Source organism: Capsicum annuum, chromosome 12, assembly GCF_002878395.1.
Source record: "Capsicum annuum cultivar UCD-10X-F1 chromosome 12, UCD10Xv1.1, whole genome shotgun sequence".
NCBI classification, from domain to species: domain Eukaryota; kingdom Viridiplantae; phylum Streptophyta; class Magnoliopsida; order Solanales; family Solanaceae; genus Capsicum; species Capsicum annuum.
In genome coordinates this window covers 3,051,592-3,063,743 of record NC_061122.1, presented here as the reverse complement: position 1 = coordinate 3,063,743, position 12,152 = coordinate 3,051,592, and the positions used below count along the sequence as shown (strand labels likewise).

Genomic DNA, 12,152 nt, shown 5'->3' with positions numbered 1-12,152 from the left:
GAGTGAAGCCTGACCAAGTAACTATGTTAAGTATTATCTCAGCCTGTGCTAACCTCGGTGCATTGGATCAAGCAAAAAGAATAGTCGAGATGTGCTTAAGCTTGGATGGACAGAGTTGCCCGGTGCTTGGGGGTGGGATGTGGGGTGTGGCTAGAATAGCCGAGATGTGCTTAAGTTCCGCAGACAAAGTTACCCGATACTTGTGATGTGCTCAAGTTCGGAGGACAAAGTTACCCAGTACTTGTGGGTTGTGGGTGGAATAGTCGAGATGTACTTAAATTTGGATGGACAGTGTTACCTAGTGCTTGGGTGTGGGGTGTGGCTAGAATAGCCGAGATGTGCTTAAGTTCGGTAGGCAAAGTTACCCGGTACTTGTGGGTTGTGTGTGGAATAGTCAAGATTTGTTGACCTTGCCCAAACACCACCATTTCAAGAAAACAACATGGAAAATTCCTGGATTGCAAAAACACCAAGACTCTTGTATGAGTGAGGAATCGGATTACCAAAAATACTGAATCTTTATTTTAGAAACGAGACTGAGAGTTACTTTTCCCGCCTTAAACTAGTGGTGCCCTGGCTAGCTTTTGCCATTGCACCTTGACTATTTCTTTGGCACTTGTAAACTATCGATCAAGGTTTTAAGAGAATAGAAAAAAATCGCCTAAATCTAAGATTTGAACCTAGTCTCCTATGGTTTTTGCCGCACGTTCATTAACAGATAGGCCACATCCTTGGGTAGGAAAGGAATAAAACAGTCCCTAGGCAAAGTACTTAGACAAGGGCATTTGGAATTGGCTGCAATCTGAGGAAAAGGTAACTCTACCTATTTTATCTTCACCAAAATTTTAGGTCGTCGGTCTTGGTGAGCTGATAATTCTTCTTTTTAACTGCTTTTAGGTGAGCTGAGTTATGGTCCATTTCCTCTATTGGTAATATATATATATATATATATATATATAAGAGAATTAACCTGAAATCTAATTGATAATAATGTAAGTGTTAGGTATCGGAAATGTAGTAGTAAAGCTGTGGAACGGCTTCTGAGAGAGTGAATATTTCTGAATGCTGGTAGAACTTTTCTCCTTATTGTGTAGCTATAGACGTCGGCTGAGAAGCTTATTAGCAGCAAAAGACACCGTGATTCTCATGTGGGTTGTTTGACTTTTCCTTTCCAATAACAAATCTGTATGATCCTCGGTATTCTTGAAGTATTTATGGAAAGGTATTCTTGCTCTAAAGAATGCAATTCATCGATATTGGAGGTTTACTTGCCTTTGTGTTCTTGTTTATTTTATGCAGATTACTTCTGGCGTTGTATGATGCCTCCTGAGATTACTGATCTACCTGACAATGCTGTCAATGCTATTCTGATGTGTTTGCCTTTCCGAGATGCTGTGAGGACAAGCATGATATCGAAGAATTGGAGGTACAAGTGGTGCAAACTTCCACAGTTGATGCTCGATGATGAACTTTGGAAGACGACAGATAACTTACTATCCCCTTCTATTAAGTTCACAACCATTATGTACAACATTTTGACTCTTCATCCTGGACCGATTACTAATTTTACCCTTTCCATGTCTAAACTAAAAAAGTATCCTAAGATTAGCAACTTGATGCATTTCCTCTCCAGGAAGGGCATTCTGCATCTCGTTCTTCGATTTTCAGAGTGGAATCGACTCAAACTGCCTCCTCCATTTTTCACATGTTTGCAGTTGAGGCACTTGACCCTCGAAAATTGTCTAATATGTCCTCCACCAGACTTCAAAGGATTCGACATGTTAATCAGCCTGGAACTATGTAATGTCTCTGTTTCTTCCAAAGCACTAGAAAGTTTAATCTCTTCTAGCCCGTTGCTTGAGAAGCTGGTGTTGAATATCTTCGATTCTGTAAACCACCTTCAAATTATAGCTCCCAATTTGAGATCCTTCGAATTCGTAGGCTGTATAAAATTTATCTCCTTAAAAAATACTCCGCATCTTGCTAAACTCTCTCTTTTGTATGGAGAATCTTTTGAGGAATCAGAAAAATGTGCTCTCGACACATTTTTTCAGTCGGTCCTTGCTCTCGAGTATCTCCGCTTGGAATGTGGAAGTGTCCAGGTAATGCTGATGCATTTTCATTAAATATTGGTTATTGGTATATTGCGTTTTCATCTTCTGGGCTTCTGATGTACCAAGAAGGCTTTCCTCTACTCTTAACTATCTTAACGGTCTTTACGTATCACTGGATGAATTTGCTGATCTTTCATGCGCTCTTTGCTTGATACGAAGCTCCCCATGTTTACAAAATCTTGAAATGAAGGTTATTCATGATGTTTATATTTTTCTTCTTCTTTTGTATCTGTTCATACGTGATGGCGACTTATTTCCGTACTCATTAGATAATCTTCTTAATGTTTCTTAGGTATCTATAGAAGAATCGGATGATGAAGTTGCTGAAGTTTCTACGAGCTTCTCAGATGTGACATTGAACTTCCTTAATACGGTCAAGGTTGTAGGAATAATAGGGACAAAGCTCGACATGAAGCTTATCAAGCTTCTATTGGCCAAATCTCCGGTGCTGGTGAGACCTACAATGCGTAGACAAAGAAAAAGGTGTCGACATACTTGCAGAGTTAACAACATTCCCGCGAGCATCACGTACAGCTGAAGTTGCGTGTCAACTAGACAAGAAACCGAATTGAGTCGGGATGTGCTTTTCGGGGTATGTTTGTTCTGTACTTTTTGTGTAATGACTCGGTTTTGGATCGTAACCCTAGTTTACTAGTTTACGTAGCTTTGTGACCTCCTGATTACATGATTATATTTCTACTAAAGGTTACTCTTATCTTCAAAATAGCTTGTCAATAATTTCAAAGCCCCTCTGAATTAATTTGTTGTTGGAATAGAGCATGGGATCCAAAAGTTCGAAAACAATGGCAACTATTGTGTTAAATTGGGATTCTTTCACTTTTGATCATTGAAAAAACTTATTTTATCCCATGTTTGGTGTGATGTATTAGGGATTAGTAGTTCCGGGATAAAATAAAGGATTATTTTATTCCATATTTGGTTGGAGGTATTAGTTAATACCGGGATTAACTTATCCCACCATTTACACCATAGTGATGTTATCCCATGTGCATGGTGGGATAAGTTATCCCGGATAATCTCGGGATAACTAATCCATCCTGGGATCGGGATAATTAATCTCGGATAATCCCGGGATAACTAATCAGGTGTTCGTTAGGCTAGGGGGAGGGGTTGTAAAGCGTTTCTACCAAAAGTGACTCTATACTCACAACTCTAACTTGAGACTTTTGATTAAAAATAGATGAATACTTATCACAACCTTTGACGGTAAAGTTTCCTTCCTAATCAACGAAAGGATTTAAACCTATGAATTCCTTGATATTGTTCGCATAACATGATGAATTTTGTTTTCAATATCATCATTTATTTACTTGATAACACAAAAGAAACATCATTTTTTCGAGAGTTTCACAATTCAACTATCGGTTATTCCCTTTTCTTACCTGAACCATATGCATAACCATCGGTGATTTCCTCTTTGGTTGGGAAAGAGTCACCCGAAATTAGTTATTTCGGGATAATCCGAGACCAGTTATCCCACCATGTGTATGAGATAAAACATCCCATCACTATGGTGTAAATGGTGGGATAAGTAATTCCAGTACTAACTAATCCTCCAAATCAAACATGAGATAAAATAATACTTCATTTTATTCCAGGACTATTTATCCCTTATACCTCACGCCAAACGACCCCTAAGTGCTTCAAACTTGCTATAAAGAATTGACTAAAGGAGAATCAACACATTGTGACCCACAACACAAAATTGAAATAGACCACCATAGTTCTTTGTGATTTGTTACTTGTTTAGTTTTTTCTATTATGATTAGATTTTACCAAATTAATCAATAATTTTGGTCTTTTTTCATTTTTTGATTGATATATATACACACGCAACTTTTAAAGTAACAACTTTAAAAAATTGTAAGTGATTCTTTGAGAATCCTCATTCTTTTTCTGAACTGTATGCATAGCGAGTAACAACTTTAAAAAATTGTAAGTGCTTCTTTGAGAATCCTCGTTCCTTTTTTGAACTGCATGCATAGCGAGAGCTTTAGTACATCAAACTATTGTCCAAGATTTATATTAGGTGCAAACTTGATCCAATTTTGTATTTCTTGTTTGACAAGAATTGAAATTTCTTTGTTGTGGTTTGTGCGTCATAAGGTATTTGGAGAAAAAAGTTTGAAAGCATAGTCCATATCATTTTCCTACCTCTCTTTTTTCTTTGTATCCGCATTAGAGCTCACTAATTTAGATTTGTGTTGAATAAAGCCCATAGGATCAGCGCTTTCTACCCAGAATTTTTTCATATTCAGGACTAGTGGCTACCTCAATTTGGCTTTTTATCTTTTTTTTCTTTCAAAGCAAATGATTCAATAGTCATGATGTAACAATTTGAATTCAGTAATTGTTATACTTATTATATTATATACCATGTAAATTAAAAGTTATTGTATGAATCATAAATTTTAAATTCTGAATATGCCTTGGATTAATCTTACACCTTTCAAGTTTCAATCAACGTTTGAAGATGTGATTTTCCATTGATTTCTTTTTACATTTCTTTTTGTAACTTATAAATATTTATTATTCACTCGATAAAAGTAACTATATTTGTTCCTTGTTAGTTAAAATTTCATTTTCAAAATTTAAAAAAAAACATGTATCATCACGATCTTTAAGGAAAGCCTTGTAGTAATTATTAATTGTTGTCATGTGATTAGAAGGTCATAATTTTAATCAATGAAAATAATCATATAATGTCAGACTAAGTATAATATATTCTTATGATTCAGTTCTTTTTCAAACCACATACATAACGACCGTTTTAACGCACCAAAATTTTTTTTCTAACGTGTCTATCATGTTATTATCAAACCAAAACTCACTCCCATTTTCTTAATTAAAATTTCTTGGCACCCAAGTGACCACGTCCCACTTTCATTGTCATCTTCCTCTTACCTTTTTTTTAATTCTTGTGAAGAAAGATATTGGAGGCCACCTCAATTTGACTTTCAACTTTTTTGCTTCACAACTTGAATAAAGTATTTACTATAGTATCATATTATATTACTTTCTTTATTTTAATCTATTTACTATCATTTTTAAAAAATATTTACTTTAAATAAAATGTCTCTTTCTTTTCTTATCATTTCTTTAATTTAAACTTTTTACGTAACTTAAGATCATAAAATTAAAAATATTTTTATATATTTAATTTAATATCACAATATTCAAAGTTTTAATTTTTTAAAATTCCTATTAGATCAAACTAAGCAAAACACTTGACATATCTAAAAATGAGAAGTTACTTTAAAAATTCTTAAATTCATCTTCAATTAATTTGCACCTTTCTATTATGCATAGGTTTGAAACCACCCCCAACGCCCCACCCACCCACCCCAAAAAAAAGATAACTTTATGGGTTAAAAAGTCACAAGAAAGTTGGACTTGGGTACCAAGAAAACATTTTTTTAAAAAGAAGTTAATGGATATGTTATCAAACTTTTTTGGTCCCACCAATAATTCCATCTATAAATTAACTCAAAACTTCTTTCACATATTCAAGAATCACTAGCCTTCTTCACTCAAAACCATTTTACAAATTTTCTTTTCTTTTGATTAAAATTGCCATGAATCTACAACAAACTACATATTTTCTTTCAAAACTTCCAATTTTGGGATGTTTTATCAACACCATTTTCAAATTTCTTTGTCATGAGAGCAATGATACACAATTACTTGACAGGGAAATCAATGATGATACGGCAAATGCTAGTAATATAGCAGCTCAAAAGCATTTTCAACAAGTTCAACACATCAAAGGTGCTTGAGATTATCAAGTACAAGTAGTGCTCCTGGTTTTTGGCCCCGCTTAATAATTTTTTTAGAAAAAATGATCTTTATTGTCCATCAGACATTAATTAGTTTTGTCTATGAGATATGAGTACAGAGACATTTCAATACAGTAAACCTACTCAATTGGTCGCAAGTTTTGCTTTGTAGTTGCTTAATTCCATCAGTAATATCTTCAAGTGGTACAAACTCGTCTCATAATAAGCAAAACTAAAATATATACGTACGTTATGACTAGAACTTATGTATGATAAGAAACGAATGTCATTTTTTAAAAAGATTTTGTCAAGCGGGATCAAAAATTCAATATCGCCCTATGACGGTTGTTTTTTCTTTTTTGCATTTTCTTCAATTTTAAAAGCATATATGTATCTGTAGTGTAAAATCATATAGTATAAATAGTTTTTCTGTTCTTCATTTTCTATTTTTTCTCTTAGGTTATTTGTCGCTACTGATAATTATTAGATGGTATTAAATATTATTGTAGTACAATTTTGTCTAATAAGCTTATGAATTTGATCATTGTACGTTTAGATCTGTTCAGATTTCGGTTCAAACTGTTAATCCAAATCGATAATTTGTTTATCGGGTTAATGGATCGGTTATTTTAATTATTGGATCGTGTGTCGGGTTTATAATTTCTATTAGTATTGTTTGTTTAATCGGGCCACCCGATAACCCGATAAAATTGACACCCACTGGCCCAAGTCCACCGATTATATTATGGGTAAAATTCAGAAATAACATACTTATCTCCTTAATTATGAGTTTCATGGCAATAGTTTCATAATTACATAATATAACAAGTTGCATTTTATATTTTTACAAACTGTTGCTACAAAATACAAATACATATGATTTTTACTACCCTTATGATCGATATGTATTTTGTATTTTTGCAAACTGTTGCTACAAAAATACAAATACATACAAATACATATGCTACAAAATGTAATTTGATAAAAGCTTTGCTATTTTTTGTAACTTAATACTTAAGGATGCTAATTTATGTATTTTTTCCTTATATTATTTATATTATTATTCACAATAGGAATTAGGGTATTAGGGTTTATGACTTTATTCATTATTTCCACATCGATTATACTCCCTCCGTCCCATTTTACTCGTCTCAAATTGGGATGACACAACTATTAAGAAAAATAATAAAACAAGTACCGGGTAACTTTGTCCACTGAACTTAAGCACATCTCGGCTATTCTAGCCACACTCCACCCCCAAGCACCGGGTAACTCTGTCCATCCAAGCTTAAGCACATCTTGACTATTCCACCCACAACCCACAAGTACGCGGTAACTTTGTCCACCGAACTTAAGCACATCTTGACTATTCTAGCTACACCCCACACCAAAGCACCGGGTAACTCTGTCCATCCAAGCTTAAGCATATCTTGACTATTCCACCCACAACCCACAAGTACCGGGTAACTTTGTCCACCGAACTTAAGCACATCTCGGCTATTCTAGCCTCAAACCACACCCCACCGCCAAGCACCAGGTAACACTGTCCATCCAAGCTTAAGCACATCTTGACTACTCCATCCCACAACCCACAAGTACCGGGTAACATTGTGCACCTAACTTAAGCACATCTCGACTATTCCACCCACCACCCCACAACACCCAATCCCCAAGTACTAGGTAACTCTATCTACCAATCAACTATTCCACCAACAACCCCACAACCCAAAAGTACCAGGTAACTCAGTCTACCAATCAGATTATTACACCCACAAGTATCAGGTAAATCTATCCACTCGAGCTTAGACAAGAAATCAACACAAGCACAAAGCCAACTGAACCAATAACAAAAAGATAAAAGACTTATTTTTTGATATAAAAAACACAATAAACACATAAATAATAGAAAAAAGTTTTAATTTTACCAAGCAAGAAGATTGCTAATGATTTCAAAATCCAACAAGAGATTGAACCTTTGCCTAACTCTTTGTGTCTTTGTCAGAAACCCTTGTTTAGTACTTTGTCAGAAAACTCTTCAGTATATTTTTGTTCTTTTATTCAAGTACTGAGAGAGAGAAATCTAAGAAGTGAATTTAGTTTTAAGGCACGTGTTCAATGCAAATTTTGGTGGCAAATTCAGTGCTAATCAATGCAAAGTCACCAAATGGGCCAAAATTGTAATCCACAAAAAGAATTGGTAAATTTGCACTTTTACCTTCATATTTTGTGGTCATAATAAATTTTAAAAATTCAATTTTCTTTCTTAAATTTTAATAAATTCTAAAATATTATTGAGATTTTTAAAATTTAAAATGTAAAAAAAAGGGTTGTTTCAGTTAATAAGTAAATATTTAAATATTAAATTTATATATTTAGACACCTCAACTCATTTTTACTATATTAGTTGAACACTCAAACCTACAAATATAATCATTCAAATATTTTTAAAATTTATGTATCACGTTAGTATAGGATGTCCATGAAAACACAATTAAAATAAGTTGAAATATTTAATTATCAAATTAAGATCAAATTGAAACTGAGATTTATTGATGTATACTCTTAAAGTGAGATCAAATTTAAAAGTTTGTTTACGTATATGTCAAATAAACGAATAAGAAGTGAGCTAGAAACCATCGAAGTCTCAAGTTCAAAATTCAACATAAACTAAAACACAAGGTAATTTTTCTTTTTGTGTTATTTTTTATATTAATTTTAGTGGATAAAAATATTTAATACCTATTATTAATAAAAAAATAACATATATCTTTCGAAATTAATTTGGATGTGCAAAAGTTGATTCCACGACCACGATTATTAAAATTTTAAAAAAAAGGATTTGGACCTTTTCTTTTCCTTCTACTATTAGTCTATTACAATGTCACCTTTTTAGCTCACTACAACTTTCACTCTTAGTACTCTTATTAAAATCCAAATTGCTTAGCCATAATCCCTCCATCTTAAGTACTCATAAAGGTATAATTCTACTTTCATCTCCTTTTAATTATTGTTTTTGAGTTATAGGATCTTTAGACCTTGCAAAACTCTAACAGTAAAACTACTAATTTGTTGCTTAAATTTAGTGCACTCTGTTGAAACAACTTCTTTAGCTAATTTTATGTGTTACTTCTTTTTGTTAACAGCCTCTAGCTGAAATGCAAGGTAAGGTTGCGTACGATACACCCTTGTGATGGGATCCTTCCCCGGACACTGTGCATAGCGGTAGCTTTAGTGCACCGGGTGCCCTTTTTTACTTCTTTTTGTTAGCTATGATATTTTATAAGCTTACAAGATGAAGCAGATAGATAGTATGATTATGTTTTTTTTATTACCAACATGGGTTATGGTGCAGGGGCTGCTCCACCCTTAATCAGAGGTCGAGGGTTCGACCTGAGTATGGAGAAAACTTTGTTGGGAATGCTGCCACCTTAATGGGCCCTGCAATGCGCGATTCAGATTAGTTGGGGCTCCAATGCGGCACGGGACACCGGATGGAAAACAAAAAAAAAGTTTCTTTTATTGTTTTCTTATTTTTCCATTTTGAAACTATGCTAGCGTTTGACCATAGATTTTGGGAGTAGTTGAAATTTGTCCAATTTTTGGGACTTGCACTCATAAAACTTTAAAAATTTTCCAAGTAACATGCATGTCCAGAAAAAAACTTCAAATTCCAAAAAATACGACTTCAAAAACTCTAATTTTCAAGTTTTTTTTTAGGTTTTAACTTCAAAATCTATAGCCAAACGGGAGCTACGAATGTATTTATAATAATGTGTTGATGAAAAAGTTGGTTTGATTTGGCTGAATAGATTGAAGCCTTGTATAGATATATTTGGACCTTTGGAGAAGCTTATTGTATGAGTTAAAATGTTGACGTTCAGATATTGTTGGCTATGATGGTTATAACACTTGAATCTTATTCAAGTGTAATAAAGTGTTGATGTTCAGATATTGTCGAGGTCCTGCAATAGTTTATACGTAAACGAATTTGATAGTTTAGGGGTAAGTTTGGCACTTTTGTTTGTTTGTCTGTGTGGTTCCACCTTAGCAAATGTCAAAGCCAAGACTAGACGATCATTAGAGGAAGGGGTGTATTATATTTGAGAAGAAAGACAACGATAGAATCATTCATCGATTAATAGGTGAACGGAGAGCGAGTGTAAGACTGGTTGGATACTTCCTGGGTAAATTGGAACCTTCTCGGTGATTGTTTTATCTTGAGCCGGGGTCTATCGAAAACAACCTCTCTATCTCACCTCTGAGTTAGTGGTATGGACTGCATGCACTTACCCCCGGACCCCACTTGGTGGGAATATACTGGGCATGTTGTTGTTGTTGTTGTCGGTGATTATTTTATAAGTGATCGGTTTGTTCTTATGTTTATATGAATAGCATTTCTATCCGGATAGTTTGGAGATTTTGTCCGTTTTGTCCAAATAGTTTGAAGATTCCTTACTTTCTATTATTGCTTATTTTCTGTGTCTTGGAGATTATTGTTATATGATGCCGCCTAGAGGAAGAAAGCATCGTCGAAGTTTACCACCTGACATGTTTACCAATCTCCCTGATAATGTAATTGATCTCATTCTGATGTTTTTGCCTTGTAAAGATGCTGTGAGAACAAGCATCTTGTCGAAGAAATGGAGGTATAACTGGTGTAGACTTACAAAGCCGACGCTTGATACATCTCTTTGGGAAACAAAAAAGGATTTTGTAGATTCTGTAGCCAAATTTACAAAGATTATCTACCAGATTTTGACCCTTCATGTAGGACCCGTTACTAAGTTTACCTTGTTCATCTAGAAAGCTGTCCTAATATTGATAACTTCATATATTTCCTCTCTAGAAATGACATTCAACATCTCGTTCTTCACTTTCCACGATATAGACTATGCAAATTGCCTTCTTAACTTTTCACATGTTCGCAGTTGAGGCATCTAACTCTTCATAATTGCATAATATACCATCCATCAGCCTTTGAAGGATTTGATAGGTTAATTACCCTAAAACTATATGTGAAGTTACAATTTCTTCCGAATTGCTCGAAAGTTTAATAGCTCATTGCCCTTTGCTTAAGCAGTTGGTGCTGGAAAATTTGGAACTTTTAAACGCAATCGAAATCAATGCTCCCATGCTGAGATCTTTTAATTTCAAAGGCTATATAAGCTCCCTCTGTCTAAAGAATGTCCCTCTTCTGGCAAAGTTATCTCTGATAGGTAAGGATTCTTATGAAGCAGATTATGTTGATTTCGCAAATCTTTTAGAGTCTTGTCCTGCTCTCGAGCACATCCTCTTGGACTTCTGGTATGCCGAGGTAAGATATTGCTTCATGACTTCATCGTTATGCGCATTTTCATAGATGGAACTTCTTTTGGTCCAAGTTATCTTGAATTTTGTTATTTATTTTCCTAGCTCTTTATGGAATCAAGAGCTGAACCACCAGCAAGGCTTCCCTTTGATATTAACAGCGTCACGCGTTTTTACCTGCCACATATTATGCTAATGGATTCGTATGGGCTCTCATGTGCTCTTTGCTGCATAAGAAGCTTCCCATATTTAGAATATCTCGAAATTCAGGTTCTTGGTGTTTTTTACTCTTTTCATTCTTTCTTGTCATACGCTCGTAGATCCTCAATAATATGAGAGTTGACGTCTTGTTATCTTTCTCAGGTTTACCATGAGAGCAGGGATGATCATATTCCAGCATCTCTTGAACTCGAACGCTTCTCAGATGTGACATTTAATCACCTCAGGGAAGTTAAGTTGGGATGCTTTTTAGGAATAGCTCCTGATATGCAGCTTATCAAACTTTTTATGGCCAAATCGCCAGTGTTGGTGAGAATTCTAATCGATCCATGGATATACGTTGAACCTCTTGATACAAGATCAAAAATACTCGCTGAGGTATCAACATATTCTCGTGCATCACCTGGAGCAGAAGTAGTCTACCAATCAGAAGAAAGGGAGTAGTAGCCGATGCAGGGCCTTTAACTGTGATCTTTGGCTGAAATGCAGGGGTGGCTCAAAGGTAAAACTAGTAAAGTGTTTGTTTTAGATTCCTAAAATTTTGAGGCCTCAAAAAAATTAATGTAGCAAATTTTATGATTTCAACTTTACTTGAAATAATAATGAAGAACATGAAATACCTTTTACAAGTTTATCCTAAAAAAAGTACATAAGAAAGAGCTATCCAATTTTTACTAGAAATACTTTAGAATTTTGAATTGAACAACTCAAACTT

General features: G+C 34.5%; 2 pseudogenes; both read left to right on the top strand.

Moving 5' to 3' along the window:
- Nucleotides 1-1,013: 1,013 nt before the first annotated feature.
- LOC107850156 lies at nucleotides 1,014-2,914 on the top strand (annotated as a pseudogene).
- A 6,586-nt stretch (nucleotides 2,915-9,500) lies between these two features.
- LOC107849531 lies at nucleotides 9,501-11,939 on the top strand (annotated as a pseudogene).
- The last annotated feature ends 213 nt before the right edge of the window (nucleotides 11,940-12,152 follow it).